This window comes from Cydia fagiglandana, chromosome 23 (genome assembly GCF_963556715.1).
Source record: "Cydia fagiglandana chromosome 23, ilCydFagi1.1, whole genome shotgun sequence".
NCBI lineage: Eukaryota > Metazoa > Arthropoda > Insecta > Lepidoptera > Tortricidae > Cydia > Cydia fagiglandana.
In genome coordinates this window covers 4,834,675-4,856,160 of record NC_085954.1, presented here as the reverse complement: position 1 = coordinate 4,856,160, position 21,486 = coordinate 4,834,675, and the positions used below count along the sequence as shown (strand labels likewise).

General features: G+C 39.8%; 1 protein-coding gene and 1 long non-coding RNA gene across 4 annotated transcripts in view; one reads left to right on the top strand and one right to left on the bottom strand.

Annotated features, from left to right (window-relative positions):
• Positions 1 to 21,486, bottom strand: part of LOC134675876 (heterogeneous nuclear ribonucleoprotein L) — a 678,145-nt gene that overhangs the window by 154,818 nt on the left and 501,841 nt on the right. The gene's annotated exons all lie outside the window — the stretch shown is intronic.
• LOC134675947 (uncharacterized) overlaps positions 12,428 to 21,486 on the top strand; it is a 205,412-nt gene continuing 196,353 nt past the window's right edge. Inside the window, exon 1 of the long non-coding RNA XR_010099820.1 lies at positions 12,428 to 12,504. This is a non-coding gene — a long non-coding RNA (uncharacterized LOC134675947). The remainder of the gene's footprint in view (positions 12,505 to 21,486) is intronic.

Here is a 21,486-nt window from a genome sequence, read left to right as displayed (position 1 = left end):
CGATATTCAGCAGTAGATATTGATAAGCAGAGATTTTCACAATCTTTTCAATTTATTTCGTGTAAGAAGCTACTTCTGGTAAACAACGCGACTAACTCTACAGCTGGTTTGTTAGTGCACACCGTTGTATGGGGACGCACTAACAAACCAGCTACTACAAAAAAAATCATGAATTAGACTAAACTGTCAAACAAGTTATCTTATAACTATTTTCTTAGATTTTACACATCCTTAGATTTTAATCTAACTCTACCAGTTGACGGTTCAAGTCTCTAAATTAAGGGCTCGTTTATACGGCACGCGAACTCGCATGCTATTTTAGTTACATTGCGGACCATTGAGGTTAAATCAGCCGATCGATCTAATAACGCAATGTAATGAAACTCGCATGCGAGTTCTCGCGCCGTCTAAATGAGGGCTAAAACAAAACAGGAGCGTTTTAACAAAGTTAAAGTTTTTTTTTTTTTTTTTTTTCTAGCCTACTTGGTGTCCCACTGCAGGGCAAAGGCCTCCCCTCGTTTTTTCCACTCGACCCTGTCATCGGCATTTTCCCACCATTTGGGGTAGAATGTGTCCAAGTCGTCCCGCCATCTCCTTTTCGGTCTGCCTAAACTCCGGCCTGCACCGTCTACTGTATTCCGTGGGAAAAAAAGTAAAGTTAAAGTACTGCTTATAATTAAAATATTATTACTGTAGTTACCGAAATACCGGCGTCGTTTCGTTATTTATTTACACAACGGTTGATCAGGTGTATACAGAATATGACATTTGTAAAGCATACGTAGGTTTAGGAGATGGATATTATGCCATGGAAAAGCACATATATTTATTATGTAAGTTGCTCATTGGGTTGGAATCCTCTTAGTTATACAGGGTGTCTAAAAAAATAAGTGCATTCCCGTTGCCAGGGAGGTTTTGGGATTATTCTGAGCAACTTTGACTATGGGACCAATCAATGCTCAAACTTTTAGTACGGATGACGTAAGAATCGTTATTTTTACGTCATGCGTACTATAATACGTAAATAAAACTTTTTATATGAAACTTGTTAAAGGCACAATAAATTTCGTACATTGACAGCCTGCTCCTATCTCTATCGTACGCGCGTAATTAGGTATATTGCTGTCTCGCCCACGATGCCGGCGGTCAATGACAATGCGAGCGGGACAGCAATAATTATGAGAGTTACTAAAAGTGGCCAGTTACTGGCGAATTACCCTATCTTGATATATCACACCTCACTTTCCTCACTTTGATTGCAGAAATACAATAAAGAAATGCTATTTAGGTAAGTATCTACTATTTAAATTAAAAGCTGCACAAAACTAGCAAATCTCAATTTAACTTCAGAAAACTATGAAACAATGAAAAAGTCTGAAACTTCGTAAAGATACAATCGTATTCAGAAGTGTTATCTCTACGTCTCCAACTTGCCCGGGGGTTGCAATAAAAACTAACCGCTTTAGAATCCAATTGTAGCACTTTTGTTCTTGCGTGTACTTGATGTTCTTATGAACGGTAATTGTTCTGAAGGTTTTGTTAGTTTAAAAAGTAATTTTAGTATTATTATCACAACTTTACATGTTAAAATGTTGTTGTGATGTGATGTGATGTATTATGCTGAGGCGAGACCATTTCGTGGTAAACTTTAACGCTTACCAATTTTATGAATATTTGTAGTTATTAGTTATCTTTAGGGAATGCAAATCGGTTATTTTTTGTATGGAAATAATCGGTTTTTAACCGAAACCGCGGTTATTTCCATACAAAAAATAACCGATTTGCATTCCTTAGTTATCTTGCATGTAATTTGAGTTTTAAGTTTATCACGAATAAAATACTTGATTCTGATTCTGATTCTTCAACTTTAACTACTAGATATGTAAAATATTGTATTTTTTGTATGGCTAGCTGAATAGCTGCACCCCTAGTGTAAAATTCATTCAATAGAGCGACTTGATGTACGCGTTTGCGTTAAGTGTCATTTTGTATGGAATTTTGAGTTTCCAAAACGTCCCGCTTGGTGCGCTGTTCAAAATCCCATACAAAAATAGACATAACGCAAACGCGAACGCTCGTCACGCTATCGAATGAAATTTACACTAGAGGTTCTGAAATAGATACTTCGGGAAAAGTTATCGCTTAGTTAGCGCTTCAAACTACATTTTAAAATGGAAATTTCTTCATCAACTCCGTTAATGTATCGGCTAAATTATTACTAACTTACCCGAGAAACCGATACATCAAACCGGAACTTAATATACGAGACGGCAACTTAAAATAACTTAGAACGATAGATCGGTACTTATAGTCAGAGAGCCGAGGCTACGAAACCACTAGACGCTTTATGTCGATTAAAATTGTTAGTAAGTTACAAGCCAGCTGATTAGATACATCATAGCGAAGTTAATATGCCAGCCGGCAACTTAAAATAACTTAGCACGATAGATCGTTCGTTATAGTCCGAGAACCGACGCTAAGAAACCAAGTACGGTGAAGGTCGTTTAAAATTATTAGTAAGTTTCTCGCAAAACAGCTGATAACAGTCAGTAAATTAAACCCGGTAAATAAAGGTAATAAAATAAATTCGCGATAGACCCATCTATAAATGTGAGTTAATATGTTAAACCCGGTAAGTTTTAATAGTAATGTGTTAAAAACGTTTCGAGCTTTTTCGATAAAAAAATACCAAGTACGAAAAAACTCGCACAACTGGAAGATGCCATCTACTATGTATAATCAATCTTTCTCCGGGATCACAATAATATCGTAATTAGAGAAATAACTTTAAACTTTTCAGTGGATAGTCCTATTGCAGACAGAGCGGACAGACAGACAGACAGAGTGGACAGAGCGGCTTGGAGAGTGCTGGTGAAAAGTGTCCACATTCGTCACGTCCCTCAGCCATGAGGATACGACAAAGAAGAAGTCTTATTGCATCGTTGTCGAATTTTTCGACACTGGCTCCTAGTAGTGGCGTGGTGTGTGAGTGACAGATCGCTTCGAAGTTAAAAAGCAATCTTGAGAGCTAACCGGTTAATCTTTACACTACCAGCCAGCAGTTCCAAGGTTCGAGAGCAAATTTACTCTTACCCTTCTGAAAATAGTTTTTATAACAATATTAAAAAGTTAAAATACACAATGTCGCTGTCGCAGTAGGGATTAAAAGAATGATAGAGGAGGAGACCACAGATCAAATTATACATATAGTAAAAACTTCAAACGAGTTCAAAGTTGGGTGAAAAAGTAACCAAAAGCACCTCGCGTGCTTTCCCTACTGCCGTATTCGAACTTCAATATATTCACAAGAGACGACACGTACTAGATCCATTCTAGATACGTTATATTTTAGATATCAACTAGTTCTCTTTTGCAGGGCAATTCGGGCAACCAATGTCACTTTTACGTTAGATAGAGTAAGATATCTATTAGATGTGAATTGGATCTCTAAGTCATATCCTGTGGAAATCGTTCAAGAGTATCTCCAGAATCGCGCAAATGTCAAATTTGACAGGTTAGATCTTAAAACATCGTTATCGTATCTTGGTGATGTCTAAAAGATATCTAATAGATGTCTCTTTCAAAATCCGAATCGGGCCCCTAGACAGTCTTCCTTTATTGGCAAGGTGCGTAGTCGGTGGAGGGAGATGGCGCTGATTGTCACATATACACGTAATCTTATGGAATGTCAGACATTAATGTTAGCGGTAAGCGTTGGAACTGATTTTACTCCATAAAATTTAATGTAGACAAGCCGAGAGCAGCACCAATCGAGCACCTAGCGAATAGGCGATCTTCTCCATATTGACTTTAATGTTTAAACTAATCCTAAAATCAATATGAACATCGCCATCGTTTACTCCAATCTCCGTTACCATAGTCACTAATTAGTATCAGCCGTTTGATGTCCAATTATAACCCAACTTGGAACTGTCGGAACACAAACGGAACTACAAAGGGAATTAATCGGGACTTCGATAGAACTGACAGCAAAGCGATATCGCTAATGATAAACAGGAGGGCAAAGAACTTAGCCAGGGCCAGGGTTCTTTACATAGCCGCTGGCGGGACGGCGCTAACAGTATCACGATAGCGTTGTTGGATAGGTGGGACTCCTCTCTGCTGATTAATTTTTTTTTATAGCCTATATTGTGTCCCACTGCTGGGCAAAGGCCTCCCGGCAATTTATTAGCCGTTTAAAATATTTTTACACAATTTTCAATTGTGGCTGAATGTCGATGGGTCTGTGCCATCGATGCCAACGCTGCCAAAAAATTTCAATATGGCGGACGAATGTTTGAAATGTCACCGTATTTAAGAATAATTTCGCTTAAAATTTAGTTTTTTCTTCGCAAGTGTAATGAAAAACATTGTGTGCAACTCCGGGTGTAAGAATATTGTTACTCGAGTATTTAACTCACTCCAGCCTACGGCTGCCGTACAATATTCCACTTACTATACCCACGTTGCACAATATATACTATTATTACATTCAATTAAAATACAAAAAAGCGACACTATGCTTGTGACTACGGCTAAATGTATCGATACAACTAAAGACCCCACTTCAAACGCGTTTTTCCAATGCTAAAATAACTCTTCATTGACTCACCGCGCCAACAACTTTCCCTCGTTTCCCCTCAAACTTGTGCGAGTGGAGCATATGTGCCCGCCATTTTGTATTTGTATTTGCCATTGACTGTTTACCGATGATACCGAAGTTGTGCTTCGGTGGCCTCTGTGGCCGTGTTCTGCTGTTGCAAATTGTAGTATTAGTTGCTATGTCATATGTACGGTCAGCCAAGAAAGTGGTTTACCACTTTTCAATCAGATTACAGAGTCGAAAAGTGGTAGACCACTTTCTTGGCTGACTGTACACACGATAAGACAGCTTCTTGTACGTTTGAAAATATGGTTTAATGGTGTTAAAAACTGCCAATTGCTATATACAAAATGGCCTGAAAATACGTTAATTTTTTTTTTATATTTATTTTTACAAAATGGCATCAAAACTAAAATTACAATAACTTACCTAAAGAAATTTTCAAAATATCCTCCTGTACGGCTACCATCAGTTTGGCATTGACATAAACGCTATCGTGAACGTAATTTACTTTCTATATATCTCTTTCGCACTAATATGTCAGTACGAGCGAGATGCATAGAAAGTAAATTACGTTCACGATAGCATTTACGTCAATGCCAAACTGATGGTAGCCGTACTTTAGCTTTGATACATAAATGCTCACTTTTGTGAAAATTATCAACAATATGCAATATAAAAAAAATGTTTTTTAACGTATTATCGGGCCAACCTAGGGTGCTTGCAATATGTTTCATCTGGGGGGTTGTTTTCTGTGATCTATTTTAACAAAAGCGGAATCTTCCTTAAAAATTAACTAGTAAGCCGTTGACTTGACCACCTAAAGCACTCAAATAATCGGCGTATAACAAAAGTGTCCGATAAATAAACAAAATCGCCCGAAAGCGGGGGTCAGGCAAATTGCCCACCTTTTAATAGGGATCGCGAACATGTTAAACCTGTGAAGCCTTAATCCGTTCGCCGGATCGCCGGATAATCCGGCTCGGACACGGCCCGGCGCCGAGCGGAGGTTAGGGTTCCGTAATTGTGGTGAAATTTTAAGCTGCATTGTAATAAATGAAACTAGGTACATATAAATATTATGTAATTGTTGTAATGTTTCAAAATGTCTTTTATTGTTATGTCGAATGTATTGATAGGCATAAATTATTTTTCGCCTAATATTGTGATGCATACTACTAAATACCGTAATAATATAGTAATCAATTACTCATGGTACAAATTACAGTAGCATTTTATTTCGTTACGTAGGTAGTTTTTTCGAGATGTGCAGTTCAATGATGGAGGTAGTAATTTTGTTTACTACATTTCTGGCAACAGTTTGTTTTCGTGGGGTCGCAATTCTTACCTAACCTAACCCACTTTTCTGGCAACAGTTCGTTTTCTTGGGGGTCGCAGTTCTAACCTAACCTAACCCACCTTTCAGGCAACAGTTTGTTTTCGTGGGGTCGCAGTTCTGACCTAACCTAACCCACTTTTCTGGCAACAGCTCGTTTTCTTGGGGGTTGCTGTTCTAACCTAACCTAACTCACTTTTCTGGCAACAGTTCGTTTTCTTGGGGGTTGCAGTTCTAATCTAACCTAACCCACTTTTCTGGCAACAGTTCGTTTTCTTGGGGGTGGCAGTTCTAACCTAACCTAACCCACCTTTCAGGCAACAGTTTGTTTTCGTAGGGTCGCAGTTCTAACCTAACCTAACCCACTTTTCTGCCAACAGTTCGTTTTCTTGGGGGTCGCAGTTCTAATCTAACCTAACCCACCTTTCAGGCAACAGTTTGTTTTCGTGGGGACGCAGTTCTAACCTAAGCCACTTTTCTGGCAACAGTTCGTTTTCTTCGGGGTTGCAGTTCTAACCTAACCTAACCCACTTTTCTGGCAACAGTTCGTTTTCTTGAGGGTCGCAGTTCTAACCTAACCCACCTTTCAGGCAACAGTTTGTTTTCGTGGGGTCGCAGTTCTAACCTAACCTAACCCACTTTTCTGGCAACAGTTCGTTTTCTCGGGGGTCGCAGTTCTTACCTAACCTAACCCACCTTTCAGGTAACAGTTTGTTTTCGTGGGGTCGCAGTTCTAACCTAACCTAACCCACTTTTCTGGCAACAGTTTGTTTTCGTAGGATCGCAGTTCTAACGTAACCTAACCCACTTTTCTGGCAACAGTTCGTTTTCTCGGGGATCGCAGTTCTAACCTAACCCACCTTTGAGGCAACAGTTTGTTTTCGTGGGGTCGCAGTTCTAACCTAACCTAACCCACTTTTCTGGCAACAGTTCGTTTTCTTGGGGATTGCAGTCATTTAACCTAAAACATGTTGGTACAGTCATCAAATCTATTAGCGTAGTGGCACCCGTCCATGGAAATATGTAGATACGTTTGTTAAAAAAAAAGCCACCAACAGGTCAAATAGCCATCAAAATATATTATGAAAAGTAAGTATAAATAAAGCAAACGTTTTTTGACAATTAAGAGTTAGCTAAGTTGAAACATTTGCTCAGTGACTATTTGTCTTAATGAATTTTGGTAAAATGAACATCTACTAAATAAAATTGTGATCAAATAAAAAGTATGCGAAGTTTCAATTTTGGCAAACGTTATGTAACAATAAATAGTTAGGTATAATAAAACATTTGCTTAGTGACTATTTTTCTAAATAAATCGTGGTAAAATGAACATCTGCTAAATAAAATTGTAGTCAAATAAAAATTATGCTAAATAATAATATGCTAAGCATTGGTTTGCCAACTAAAAGTACTGCAATAAGTTGGTTGGGAAGTGAAATTAGGCGAAAAATATTTCGGCGAGATGGCAGTACACCTTTACAGACTTTTTAGTGTTAGTTTTCTTAAGAATTACTTTAAATATGCCAAGCTGTACAGGTGAGGTAATATATCTGATTCAGATTCCAATTGATTTTAGATTTGGGCGAGTTCGCTCCATCGTAGGCCACGTCTACGCCTCGGCTAGTCTGTGGCCATGAGTAAGCCCATTCATAATTTAAAAAAAAATTAGATAATGTAACATACCGGCGCAAAATCGGGAGTTATGGAGAACCAGGAGAGAGGCCTTTGCCCAGCAGTGGGACACTCAAATAGGCTAAGAAAAAAAAAACATCGAAACCGAGCTATTGACGCAATGCGAACAACGCGTAAGCGGGGAGAAGCGAATCTCACTGAATTGTGACCTAAACGCCAACAAATCCACCTTACAGGTCAATTTGGACGTACACTGACATCAAAATAATGTCATTTGCTTAGTTATCGTGCATTTCGCTCATACTAGTCGTACTTGTCGACGGGTGAGCAAGACGCAAGATTTTGATGTCAGTGTACGTTCGAATTGGTTAATTCAATAAAACTACGGAACCAACGCTAAAGCCCGACTCGCGCTTGCCCGATTTTTCCCCACCTGGCAACTCGCTGCAACTACTGCAAGATTTATCTCCCGACTGGTCCAGTAAATACCTAATTAATCTTCTACTTCAAGCGAGCTTTTTCTTGAGTTAATGTTTAAACTGCGCTATTTTAAGGGGTGATTACGTTTTTATAGCATAGGAAAGATCTAAAGTCTCTAAAGATCTAAATCTATCTATGGATGAAAGAAAGTTGTAAATAGTCATTTTCATTTAAACTTGTAGTTTAAAGCGCGACTTAAGTCATGATTCAGTAACGTGTAACCGTCACATTCCTGACAAATTTTGACATTGACCGTCAGTTTTGTGACGATTGCTAACCGGCCGTTAATGGTACACAGTTAAGTGAAAATAAATTTAACAAGTAGGGTAATTCGCCAGTAACTGGCCACTTTTAGTAACTGGCCGGCCTAAACTAAGAATGAATTCTATTCACTTATATACGGAATTCATTTTAGTATAAGGTTCAATAACTGGCCAGCTTTCAATAACTGGCCACCTTATACTAAAATTAATTCGATTTATAGGTGAATAAAATTCATATTTGGTTTGGGGTAGCCAGTTACTAAATGCTCTAAATTCTAAATATTCGTATAATAAGAATCCCTTTGTTCGTTTTCGTTTTTTTTTTATTATGAATGGGCTTACTCATGGCCACAGACTAGCCGAGGCGTAGACGTGGCCTACGATGTAGCGAGCTCGCCCAGAAGGTGCCTGTTCACTCTTGATTTGAAGGTTGCCGGGTTATAAGAACACGGAAATATAGACGCCGGCAAGGAATTCCATTCCTTGGCAGTGCGCATAAGGAAAGTGGAAGCAAAGCGCTTCGTGCGAATTGGTGGAATATCTACCAAGTAAGGATGGAGACCAGCCGTGCGTGTAAAAGTCCGATGGTAGAATGGGGACGGTGGAAAAAGCTCGTGTAGCTCTTGGGCACACTCCCCGAAGTGCAACCTGTAGAATACCGACAGGCTGGCGACTTTCCGCCGATGGGCCAAAGACTGAAGCTTAGCCGTTAGCTTCTTGTCGCCAATCATCCTCCTGGCTCTCCGCTCCACTGAGTCCAAAGCGGCGAGTTGGTATTTAGCTGAGCCATCCCACAGGTGGCTGCAATACTCCATACACGACCGGACTTGAGCTTTGTAAAGTGTTAGAAGCTGTCCAGGTGTGAAGTATCGCTTCACCTTATTTAGGACGCGCAGCTTTCTGGCCGCAGTTTGTGCTTTAGATTCAATGAAGCTGCCGAAGCTGAGGACCGAACTCAGCTCCATGCCGAGGAGTTCCAGGCTGTCGGCAATAGGTACAGATGCACCCCGGAAAGAAGGAGTCAAGTCGAATGGACTCCGTTTTGCGGAAAATAGACACGTCTGCGTTTTGGAGGCATTGAACGTGACCAGATTGTCATCACCCCACTGGGAAACGAGACTAAGGGTCAAGTTCATTCGCTCAACCATGGCCTCTCTCTGTGAACATATATCCTCCCTGCTGTCTCCTGCACTAGCCAAATATCTCTCAACTCGTTCTTACACGGACAGGTCCAGTCGCCATCATATATATCGGAGCGGCCAAGGTGCTCACAAATATCTGAGCATGCCTCTATTGTCAAGGCGTTAGAGTGTTCGTTCAGATATTGTGAACACCTTGGCCGCTCCGATAAAGCTGATGGCGACTGTCCATCTATTATTGTTTCACATGGAAGTTAGCATTATCGGATATTGTTATAGGCCGAGAGCCGGGCGAACTATTATGCAAAATAATTCTCTTATCTCCACTGAACACCTTTGTGCTCACAGATGACAGTCGAATGGACAAATTAACACATATTCGGATTTGGAACACCTGCTCTTAAAATCTTAACTCCCTAGTATTACCTACATAAAACATAAATTGTACTCCTCAAACGGTGACACATTAGTTCAAACACTTTTAAAAATTATTAAGTATTTAGACTCCCTATTTTTCATACAAAATAAATATTATCTTCAATGGACGCCATCGCCACGCCATATCATTGTGATTCACGTTGCTTGTCAAGCCTTAAACGTCTAATTGCGTCTTTGAATAACTTATTTACAAACTACAAGTTATTTTTAAAAGTCGCTGAACAAATGTTGATCAGTATGAGCAATACAGCCTACAGTTAAATTTTTTGCTCATATTACAGGCCACACCCGGTATATGCGAAAGTAACTCTGTAAATCTGTTAACTTTTTAGGGTTCCGTACCTCAAAAGGAAAAAAAACGGAACCCTTATTGGATCACTCGTTCGTCTGTCTGTCTGTCTGTCTGTCCGTCCGACCATTCACCCCCCCCCCCCTTTATCTCAGAAACTACAGGGTTTAAAATTTTGAAAAAAATACACATGATACTTCTTTACCACACGGAAAAACCTATTATAAATGTGCAGTCAAGCGCGAGTCGGACTTAATTAAGTACATATGTAGTTTATAAATAAATAAATAAATTCCTAAATATTTTTTATTGCATTTAGCGTGCTTGCAACAAATGCTGAAAATATACCGGGTGTGGCCTGTAATATGAGCAAAAAATTTAACTGTAGGCTTGTACTCCTCTTACTGACCAACATTTGTTCGGCGACTTTTAAAAATAACTTGTGGTTTGATTTTTAATACATTTTAAAATTTATTCTAAGACGCAATGTACCTATTGCGAATTTTGTTATGTTTAAGGAGTGACAAGCAACGTCAATCACAATGATAATGGCGTGGCGATGGCGTCCATTGAAGATAATATTTCTTTTGTATGAAAAATAGGGAGTCTAGATACTTCATAATACTTAAAAGTTGTTAAACTAATGTGTCACCGTTTGAGGAGTACAATCTATGTTTTAATTATTTGGTCATGTTACGGGCCACACCCGGTATACAAACGTCAACATAGCGCGCCATGTTGTCTGTCTAGACAAGTTATTATTATCGTAATCGATTACGGCCCGTGGTGTATTTATTCTCATTGGGCGCGAGTGAACGTTCTCAAACTAGTGTAAAGTAGAGATGGGCCGAATACTCGGTATTCGGCATATTTTTCAATGTTCGTATTCGGCCGAATAGTTCGGTTCGAACTGCCGAATATTTACCGAGTAAACAAATTCTTTTTTTAAGTGCGTCCGCTAGGTGGCGCGGGTCACGGTGCACTTCGCGGCCCAGGCATGAGGCGGTTCCGTTTCTGTTCATAAACATTCCCGGTCAGTCAGTAGTTTTCAATAAAGGCTACAGAAATCGTTATATTAAAACAATAACTCCTTTTTAGGGTTGCGTCCCCAAAGGGTAAAACGGGACCATATTACTAAGACTCCGCTGTCCGTCCGTCCGTCTGTCACCAGGCTGTATCTCACGAACCGTGATAGCTAGACAGTTGAAATTTTCACAGATGATGTATTTCTGTTGCCGCTATGACAACAAATACTAAAAACAGAATAAAATAAAGATTTAAGTGGGGCTCCCATACAACAAACGTGATTTTTGAACGAAGTTAAGCAACGTCGGGCGGGGTCAGTACTTGGATGGGTGAGCGTTTTTTTTTGCCTTTTTTTGCATTATGGTACCGAACCCTTCGTGCGCGAGTCCGACTCGCACTTGCCCGGTTTTTTACATGACTACATACAAATGTTAATATTGTTTAACAAGCCATAAACAACAGGGTAAATGCTCCCAACGATAACAGTAGGAGATTTATATGAAGATTATTTCTTTACACGTAATAAATTCCCTACTCAAAGCACTTAAAGGTGACAAAGCGGCTAAGCAGAGTAAAACGAGTAATACATTTTTCTATAAATGTACACAACAAGATTCGTAGGTATGTGATGTGTAATGTCGTATACAGGGTGTCCCAGAATTCGACGTCAAGCCGTAAACGGATGATAGACCAAGTCATAACAGTTATCATAAAAATACAAAAAAAATCCAACTCATGTTCTTTAAAAATTATGGTCACTTTAAAAATTCACTAAAAAATCCACACCCTGTAATTATTTAAGATTACACAATAATAAAAAAAATTAGAATAAATTATGGAATTTGTAGTAACAAGAGTTAAAGAACCATTACAGGGTGTGGATTTTTTAGTGAATTTTTAAAGTGACCATAATTTTTAAAGAACATGAGTTGGATTTTTTTTTTGTATTTTTATGATAACTGTTATGACTTGGTCTATCATCCGTTTACGGCTTGACGTCGAATTCTGGGACACCCTGTATAAGGTTCCGTAGCCAATTTTTTTTCATTAAACCCATACGTGTGGGGTATCTATGGATAGGTCTTTAAAAATGATATTGAGGTTTCTAATGCCATTTTTTTCTAAACTGAATAGTTTGCGCGAGAGACACTTCCAAAGTGGTAAAATTTGTAACTTCTAAAATAAGAGAACGATAAAACTAAAAAAAATATACGATGTACAATTACCATGCAAACTTCCACCGAAAATTGGTTTGAACGAGATCTAGTAAGTAGTTTTTTTTTAATACGTCATAAATCGTAAACCGCAATTTTATTATGTTACTTGCTGTTACGGAACCCTTCATGGGCGAGTCCGACTCTCACTTGGCCGCTTTTTTTTGTTCAGATTTGATTATTCAGTTTACCCTGAATTCAGTTACTATCTATTTATTCTATTTAAATAGCAGACAAAAATGTCTCTTAACTTCCACTTCGTAAAGATGAAATAATGACGTCGGAATGAGCCCCAACTCTTTTTTATGAGTTTTTGCTGAATTTAAGATATGAAGAGCGCAAAAACATGTTGGATTATTGTTTTTTCCTTGTATTTTATGTAGTACAAAAATTCAAAACAAATGTTTGATGATATCAGTAGTGATAAGAGAATAGTTTATTATCATTGATATGGACTTAGAACTAGGGTCCCCAAACCCCGGCCCGCGGGCCAAATTCGGCCCGCGACGCGTTCCAATCCGGCCCGCCGACACCCAAAGCGAGTGCCCACTGTCCGGCCCGCGGGAGCCAGGCTCCAGGGGTTCAGCATTCATTGAGAGTCGAACTGTTCGTAACAGCAGCAACCAGACACCCTCGCCCGGCGCAAAAACCTACGGTGGCCCTCGCGAAAGTTTCTGAAGGACAATATGGCCCTCAGGTAAAAAAGTTTGGAGACCCCTGACTTAGAAGATGCTACTCTTTCCATTTACTATGGTAGCGACACGGCGAGGTATGCCAATTATTTTGTAGCATCGTTTAACGCGATTTACGAGAAGGTGAAACTTCTATAGCAGTTAAGCGTATGTTTTATATAATTTAGATTGTTTAATACAATACGTGAGTTATATAAACGTCGTTGGGTTCGAGTAAATTCGTAATACTTACTAAACAAAATATTTATAATTATCAGGCCACATAAAAAAAACTGGTTGTAATGACATTTCACACTTTGTCCTTTTTAGGGTTCCGTACCCAAAGGGTAAAACGGGACCCTATTACTAAGACTTCGCTGTCCGTTCGTCCGTCCGTCCGTCTGTCACCAGGCTGTATCTCACGAACCGAACAGTTGAAATTTTCACAGATGATGTATTTCTGTTGCTGCTATAACAACAAATACTAGAAACAGAATAAAATAAAGTTTTAAGTGGGGCTCCCATACAACAAACGTGATTTTTGACCAAAGTTAAGCAACGTCGGGCGTGGTCAGTACTTGGATGGGTGACCGTTTTTTTTTCGCATTTTTTTCCGTTTTTTTTTTGCATTATGGTACGGAACCCTTCGTGCGCGAGTCCGACTTGCACTTGCCCGGTTTTTTTTCTTTAAGTGTGCTTTAAAAAGTGGATCAGCCAATACCAAAATCCCACTATGTAAACAGTGATAACTAAGCTGAGACCAATTTCTACAATCTACTTCACACATGTTTGCATGTTTCGATCAGACAGATAAATGGCGAAATAGGCTAAATTTAAATCTCAAAACGTTTAATCTCGATCCGACTCACAATCAGACTGATTTCAATCTGCTCCCATTCCCACTGAAAGATAGTTAATTTAAAAGAAGATTTACAAAAAACAATGAACGTCGTACGGTCCACTTGCAGACCAACAAAGAAGCTAGTGGAGTCATTATAATTTAAAATAATATTGAAATAGCGTCTCGAATGAGACTCGCGGCCAAGCTTCACGAAACTGAACCGAGGTTTAAACAGAGGCTGGTAAAATAAAGAAAACTAACACCAGTACAGTTTTAAGAAAAATAATTTAAATTACCTTTCCTAAAACCATCGTCAGTGTTGTAGATGATATTATTTTAAATTTTAGTGTTTATTTCGTCTTATCTTCTGCTTCATCATCATCATATCAGCCAGAGGACGTCCACTGCTGGACATAGGCCTCAAAGAGTGCCACAATGAGCGGTCTTGCGCCACCCGCATCCAGCGGACTCCCGCGGACCTTCTGCTTATTTTCAAGAAATGCCCTGGAACCTACATGGTCACGCAATGAGCAGTTTCAGTTCAAAGGATTTTCTCCCGGCAAGTGGCCGAAGGCCGTCTGGATGCCCTAGGTACCGCTGGAGAGACGAAGTGCAGAAAGACCTTAGCGAACTCGGCGCCGTCGACTGGACAGAAACAGTTTTGGACAGAGAAGCATGGCGGTCTAAATTTGCTATATGGGGGTTTTCGGGGGCGATAAATCAATTTAGCTAGGTCTTAACATTGAGAAAACGCGCATTTTTGAGTTTTTAGGGTTCCGTACCCAAAGGGTAAAACGGGACCCTATTACTAAGACTTCGCTGTCCGTCCGTCCGTCCGTCTGTCACCAGGCTGTATCTCACGAACCGTGATAGACAGTTGAAATTTTCACAGATGATGTATTTCTGTTGCCGCTATAACAACAAATACTAAAAACAGAATAAAATAAGATTTAAATGGGGCTCCCATACAACAAACGTGATTTTTGACCAAACTTAAGCAACGTCGGGAGTGGTCAGTACTTTGATAGGTGACCGTTTTATTTTGTTTTTTTTTTTTGCATTATGGTACGGAACCCTTCGTGCGCGAGTCCGACTCGCACTTGCCCGGTTTTTATGTTTTCCGAGCAAAGCTCGGTCTCCCAGATATTTTTTATTAAACGAAAACCATTCTTTGACTAAAGATCACGTTTGAATATCCACTGCAGTCGTTATTGCCACCTCTGTATTTGTCAATTTCTTTAATTTATTAAAGAAATTTCTCATTTTAATGAGAACGTCATAATGCGGTGGCGAATGTCATTCATTTACGAAATTAACTTAACGAAAAAGCTTCGTTTGCAAGATATTATATAATTAGTTACAAGTTATCAAGTCAGCAATGACGGCGCGTCAAAAATATTCAAAAGCAAGCCGAAGGTTGGCTTCGCTATTCTTTAAAAGTTGTAGGAAAAATGCACAGCTGTCAAAAAATTTACGGCTGAATGGCGTCAGATCGCACAGCAAAGGAACGAATGGCGCAATCTACTGTCGGAGGCCAAGATCCACTTCGGGTCGCTGAGCCAGCGAAGTAAGTCAAAAAATTTGGTAAGCCAGAAAGAATTAAATTTTATGGATGGCCCGCTACTATAAGTCTGTCATGAAATGTATGCAAACGTCGTAACCAATCGATTGTGATATTTGTGATATCACTCAGTGTTAATCAACAGGTGCTTGACGTAAGGCGCTAACTTAAAACGTTAGAATTACATTGTTGTTATTATCATATCATATCATATCATTTAATTCAGTAATAATCATTGTCATTGGTATACATTTCATTTGGTACTATAACAACATAACAACATTCATCACGTCCGGAGTAAGTACGTAGGTAGTTTTAATTTAGAGTTTGCCGGCGTACTAAGGCACATGGTGTATAAATTCTACTTTACGCCTTCGGAAAGCGCAATAAGCTGTTTTGAGAATCAACGGTCACTTGAGCTTCTCGCAGGAAAGCTCCGTGAAAGCTCGATGGACTTAAGAGCATTTTGAATAACCTTCACAATATAATAAAAATGCAGTTTCAATGTGTCGCTATCGGTTTAAGTCACAGCACGATGTATTGAGAATGTATTGAGTTTAGTGATCCAAAAGACTCGAACCTTTTAGCTCTTTTTAGGGTTCCGTACCCAAAGGGTAAAACGGGACCCTATTACTAAGACTTCGCTGTCCGTCCGTCCGTCCGTCCGTCCGTCTGTCACCAGGCTGTATCTCACGAACCGTGATAGCTAGACAGTTGAAATTTTCACAGATGATGTATTTCTGTTGCCGCTATAACAACAAATTAGACTAGACATAAAAATTCAAAATCGCTCTCCTTCTTGATTCGACTGGCAAATCATATTACTTTTTGGCAACCGGGTTTTTTATCCTAATTAGACCCCGCAGAATCCGAATTTGCCGGTTGCTCGATCGAAATCTTGACCGGAAGTGAGATATTTGACATTAAAGGTCCCTTTTTTTAGTTTTTCGTAAATAACTCTTAAACGGAGGCGCATAGCAAAAAATGTTCTATTACATAAGTAATCTGCATAAAATTGCCTACAAGAAAGATTCAGTACAATTTTTCGTTAGGATCAATATTCAAAGAGATATTAACACGGGAAATTTAATTATAATCACTTCGAAGGTCCCTTTTTTTAGTTTTTCGTAAATAACTCATAAACGGCGGCCAATATCAAAAAATGTTGTTAAACGATAATAATCTACACAAAATTTTTAACAAAACAGATTCAGTACACTTTTCGCAGGGATCAATATTTAAAAAGATAATAAAGAGGGAAAGTTCTAGTATAATGAATTCTAAGTTTCCTTGTTTTTATTTATTCGTTTATAATTTGAAAAGTATGACTCATAGCAAAAAAAGTCTTATACCTAAATAATAAACATAAAATTTCCTACAAGAGACATGTAGAACACTTTTCGCTAGGATCAATATTTAAAAAGACAAAGCAGCGGGTAATTTAATTATAAATAATTTTAAAGTCCCTTTTTAGTTATTTGTAAATAACTCGTGAACGGTGTCCCATAACAAAATAGGTTTTTAAGAATAAAAAATCTACATAAAATTTCCTACAAAAAACACTTCGAACACTTTTCTCTAGGATCAATATTTAAAGCGATACTAATGGAAGAAAGTTAATTACAATCAGTTCACAGGTCACTTGTTATTAGTTTTTCGTAAATAACTCGTAAACGGTGGTCCTTTGCAAAATAATATTCTACATAAATATTAAACATAAAATTGTCCACAAAAAAGGTTCTGTACACTTTTTCGCTACATTCAATATTTAAAGAGGTATTAAAGGGTGTAAGTTAATTATAATCAATTTCCAGGTCCACATTTTTAGGTTTTCGTAAATGACTCGTAAAATAAGGCTCATAGCAAAGTAAGTCCTTAATGTTCTTGTAAATAAAAAATCGGCATAAAATTTTCTATGAAAACATAATGAACAATTTTCTCTGGGATAAATATTTGAAACGATATTAAAGAAAGAAAGTTCATTACGATCAATTCACATGTCACTTCTTTTTAGTTTTTAGGGTTCCGTACCTCAAAAGGAAAAAAACCGGCCAAGCGCGAGTCGGACTCGCGTTGCAAGGGTTCCGTACACTACCCAAATTTCAACAACGTATTTTTATATGTGAAACGCGAGTGAATTGCCATTAAAAAACCCGTAGGGGTCGGTTCAAAAACTAAGTAATGTGCGACTCGCGCTTGACTGCATATTTCTAATAGGTTTTCCTGTCATCTATAGGTAAACCCAGTAGTTTCGGAGATAAAGCCCCCCCCCCCCCATAGCCAAACAATGACCATTCCCCCCCCCCCCCATTTATCCGTTTTCGAGTCATTTACGAAAACCTGAAAATAGGGACTTGGAAATTAATTATTATTGATTATTGAACTTACCCTCTTTAATACCTCTTTAAATATTGATCGTAGCGAAAAAGTGTACAGAACCTTTTTTGTGGACAATTTTATGTTTAATATTTATGTAGAATATTATTTTGCAAAGGGCCACCGTTTACGACTTATTTACGAAAAACTAATAAAACGTGACCTGTGAACTGATTGTAATTAACTTTCTTCCATTAATATCGCTTTAAATATTGATCCTACAGAAAAGTGTTCAAGATGTTTTTTGGAGGAAATTTTATGTAGATAATTTATTCTTAAAAACCTATTTTGCTATGGGACATCGTTTACGAGTTATTTACAAATAACTAAAAACCGGGCAAGTGCGAGTCGGACTCGCGCACGAAGGGTTCCGTACCATAATGCAAAAAAAAAAAAAAAAGCAAAAAAAAACGGTCACCCATCCAATTACTGACCCCTCCCGACGTTGCTTAACTTTGGTCAAAAATCACGTTTGTTGTATGGGAGCCCCATTTAAATCTTTATTTTATTCTGTTTTTAGTATTTGTTGTTATAGCGGCAACAGAAATACATCATCTGTGAAAATTTCAACTCTCTAGCTATCACGGTTCGTGAGATACAGCCTGGTGACAGACGGACGGACGGACGGACGGACGGACAGCGAAGTCTTAGTAATAGGGTCCCGTTTTACCCTTTGGGTACGGAACCCTAAAAAGGGACTTTAAAATTATTTATAATTAACTTACCCGCTGCTTTGTCTTTTTAAATATTGATCCTAGCGAAAAGTGTTCTACATGTTCCTTGTAGGAAATTTTATGTTTATTATTTAAGTATAAGATTTTTTTTGCTATGAGTCATACTTTTCAAATGATTAACGAATAAATAAAAACAAGGAAACTTAGAATTCATTATACTAGAACTTTCCCTTTTTATTATCTTTTTAAATATTGATCCCTGCGAAAAGTGTACTGAATCTGTTTTGTTAAAAATTTTGTGTAGATTATTATCGTTTAACAACATTTTTTGATATTGGCCGCCGTTTATGAGTTATTTACGAAAAACTAAAAAAAGGGACCTTCGAAGTGATTATAATTAAATTTCCCGCGTTAATATCTCTTTGAATATTGATCCTAGCGAAAAATTGTACTGAATCTTTCTTGTAGGCAATTTTATGCAGATTACTTATGTAATAGAACATTTTTTGCTATGCGCCTCCGTTTAAGAGTTATTTACGGAAAACTACAAAAAGGGACCTTTAATGTCAAATATCTCACTTCCGGTCAAGGTTTCGATCGAGCAACCGGCAAATTCGGATTCAGCGGGGTCTAATTAGGTTAAAAAACCCGGTTGCCAAAAAGTAATATGCTTTGCCAGTCGAAATCGTTTTGATGAAAAATATGACCAGTCTAAATACTAAAAACAGAATAAAAAAATAAGTTCAAAAACTAAAACCCGACTACTGCAAATCGCGCTCTAAAAAGTATGAAACAAGATAGAATTCTTATCTGAAATTTTTATATATTTACAGAGATTCAGAGGATCGCCGTGATCGTATGCCACGATTATAAACTTAAAAAAGTAATGTGGCATACGACCACGGCTATCCTCTGAATCTCTGTAAATATATAAAAAATTTAGTAAATTATATTACGTTGTATTTTTTATATAAAAAATGGTAACATTCATAATATTTCTTGCTTGATAATTTCAGATAAGAATTCTATCTTGTTTCATACTTTTTAGAGCGCGATTTGCAGTAGTCGGGTTTTAGTTTTTGAACTTATTTTTTATTTAATTAATTTTGGGGTCATGATTTTGTTACTAACTTTTTGAAGTCACTTTATATTACTTTTGCGAGGGCGTCCTGAGTACAGAAATGCGCACAGAGCGCCGCCTATATCGAACGCCCGGCCCGCCGGCGGGAACGGCGGCTTCGGAACGCGTACGTCGAGCTATTCCCAACACTTTTAGTATGAGGGCGCCGAAGGCGCCCGGCTTCGGAACGCGTACGTCGGGCTACGCCCGACACTTTCAGTATGAGGGCGCCGAAGGCGCTCGGCTTCGGAACGCGTACGTCGGGCTACGCCCGACTGTTTTAGTATGAGGGCGCCGAAGGCGCCCGGCTTTGGAACGCGTACGTCGGGCTACGCCCGACTCTTTCAGTATGAGGGCGCCGAAGGCGCCCGGCTTCGGAACGCGTACGTCGGGCTACGCCCGACTCTTTTAGTATGAGGGCGCCGAAGGCGCCCGGCTTTGGAACGCGTACGTCGGGCTACGCCCGACACTTTTAGTATGAGGGCGCCGAAGGCGCCCGGCTTCGGAACGCGTACGTCGGGCTACGCCCGACGCTTTCAGTATGAGGGCGCCGAAGGCGCCCGGCTTCGGAACGCGTACGTCGGGCTACGCCCGACTCTTTTAGTATGAGGGCGCCGAAGGCGCCCGGCTTTGAAACGCGTACGTCGGGCTACGCCCGACACTTTTAGTACGAGGGCGCCGAAGGCGCCCGGCTTCGGAACGCGTACGTCGGGCTACGCCCGACACTTTCAGTATGAGGGCGCCGAAGGCGCCCGGCTTCGGAACGCGTACGTCGGGCTACGCCCGACTCTTTTAGTATGAGGGCGCCGAAGGCGCCCGGCTTTGGAACGCGTACGTCGGGCTACGCCCGACACTTTTAGTATGAGGGCGCCGAAGGCGCCCGGCTTCGGAACGCGTACGTCGGGCTACGCCCGACACTTTCAGTATGAGGGCGCCGAAGGCGCCCGGCTTTGGAACGCGTACGTCAGGCTACGCCCGACTCTTTCAGTATGAGGGCGCCGAAGGCGCCCGGCTTCGGAACGCGTACGTCGGGCTACGCCCGACTCTTTTAGTATGAGGGCGCCGAAGGCGCCCGGCTTTGGAACGCGTACGTCGGGCTACGCCCGACACTTTTAGTATGAGGGCGCCTAGGCGCCCGGCTTCGGAACGCGTACCGACACTTTCAGTATGAGGGCGCCGAAGGCGCCCGGCTTTGGAACGCGTACGTCGGGCTACGCCCGACACTTTTAGTATGAGGGCGCCGAAGGCGCCCGGCTTCGGAACGCGTACGTCGGGCTACGCCCGACACTTTCAGTATGAGGGCGCCGAAGGCGCCCGGCTTCGGAACGCGTACGTCGGGCTACGCCCGACTCTTTTAGTATGAGGGCGCCGAAGGCGCCTGGCTTTGAAACGCGTACGTCGGGCTACGCCCGACACTTTTATTACGAGGGCGCCGAAGGCGCCCGGCTTCGGAACTCGTAAGTATTTTGAAAAAAAATTGACTGTTTCATACATTTTGGCTGATTAGGACTTCTATACCTATTCACGTTATAAAATGTTGCAGGACATTAAAAAATCAGCATGTATAGCGGCCAAACAAATTACTTTTGCAAAAACCTTCTTGTATCGCCGTAGTCGCGTAACACGCGGATAGAATCCAGAGGGCTTGTAGATTCATGGTTCGAATTACCTAACCGATAAATTAATGTTTTATCTGGCGCATCCAAGCAAAGCCGGGTGCAAAAGCTAACAATATTTATATATTTGGAATGTGCTAATTGAGCTCTTTCAAATGATGTATAACACGTCATCCTTACTTTATTTTATTTTTTTGGTTCGTGACT